Source organism: Microcebus murinus, chromosome 16 (assembly GCF_040939455.1).
Source record: "Microcebus murinus isolate Inina chromosome 16, M.murinus_Inina_mat1.0, whole genome shotgun sequence".
NCBI classification, from domain to species: Eukaryota; Metazoa; Chordata; class Mammalia; order Primates; family Cheirogaleidae; genus Microcebus; species Microcebus murinus.
The window spans coordinates 56440135-56441723 of NC_134119.1; the positions used below are offsets into that span (position 1 = coordinate 56440135).

General features: G+C 44.6%; 1 pseudogene; it reads left to right on the top strand.

The window, feature by feature from the left end:
- The first annotated feature begins 233 nt into the window (after positions 1 to 233).
- LOC142861413 (uncharacterized) lies at positions 234 to 436 on the top strand (annotated as a pseudogene).
- Positions 437 to 1589: the final 1153 nt, after the last annotated feature.

The following is a 1589-nucleotide window of genomic DNA, read 5'->3' on the forward strand; positions in this document are numbered from 1 at the left end:
TCAATGTTGTACAGGTTTGATCTATAATAGCAAAATACACACATTTTAAATGTGCAGGTCAGTGACGTTTCAGAAAGTATACACCCATGCAAGCGCCATGCCGGTCAAGATATAGAACATTTCCGTCCCCCCAGAGAGTTCCTCCCTGCCTTCTGAAGTCAGTCTCCTCCCTCCCACCCACTGCGCCAAAACCTATGGTTTTGCCTGTTTTCCAATTTAATATAAATGAAATCATCGCTTCTCGGCCTTTTGGCTGAGATCAAGTGTAGTATCTGCTCTTACCAGTTTAATCATATAAATGAAATCAGTGCAGGATGCATTTTTTTTCTGTTCCATTTCTTTTTTTTCTTTTTTTTTTTTTTTGAGACAGAGTCTCGCTTTGTTGCCCAGACTAGAGTGAGTGCCGTGGCATCAGCCTGGCTCACAGCGACCTCAAAACTCCTGGGCTCGAGTGATCCTTCTGCCTCAGCCTCCCGGGTAGCTGGGACTACAGGCATGCGCCACCATGCCCGGCTAATTTTTTATATATATCAGTTGGCCAATTAATTTCTTTCTATTTATAGTAGAGACAGGGTCTCGCTCTTGCTCAGGCTGGTTTTGAACTCCTGACCTGGAGCAATCCGCCCGCCTCGGCCTCCCAAGAGCTAGGATTACAGGCGTGAGCCACAGCGCCCGGCCCTGTTCCATTTCTTATGCTGGGCACGTCTATGAGATTCAGCCATGCCGTTGTGCGCATGCTCAGCTTGGTCCTTTTGACAGCTGAGTAGTATTCCGCGGTGTAAATGTGTCCCATTGTCCGTTCATCCCAGCTGGTGGACATTCGAGCTCTTCCGAGATGTACATTATTACGCACAAAGCTGTGCTAGGAACATCCCTGGACCGGTCGCTTTAGGGACATATGTTTTCATTTCTCCTGGGTAGAAACGTCAGGAATGGAACTGCCGAGTCATTTGTAAGTGGATGCTCAACCGCGTGCAAAGCTGCCAGACAGTTTTCCAAAGTGAGTTCAGCATTTTGCACTTGCTCTCTCCTCCCCGGCAATATACGAGAGTTCCGGTTGCAACGCTTGGTATTTCCAGTTTGTTTAATTCGAGTCACTGAGCCACCTGGGTAATTACTTTAGTCGGTTAGATGTGAAGTGGTATCTCATTTCAATTTGCCTTTTGTGTTCTTAGAAATATTCTAAATTGCAATGTTTGTCTCCCATGCTGTCTTCTAGAAGTTTTAAAGCTGTAGGCTCTCTGCTCAAATCCATGGCCCATCTCAGATTATTTCTTGAGAACAACGTGAGCAAAGGGTTGAGGCTCATTCTTGTCCCCCACAGATGCCTAGTTCCTGTAGCACCAGGGACAGAAATCAGGGAGTGCATCTTCCAACTTTGCTCTTTCAAAAAAATTGTTTGAGCTATTCCAGGCCTTTTGTATTTTCAGGTCATTTTGTTAATTCCTACAAAACAACAAAAAAAAAGGAAAAGCCTGCTGAGATTTGATTGGAACTTTGTTGAATCTATAGATCAATTTAGGAACAATGGACGTGTTTAACACTATCCAGTTTTCCAACCCATTACCAGGATATATCTTTTTGTTGAT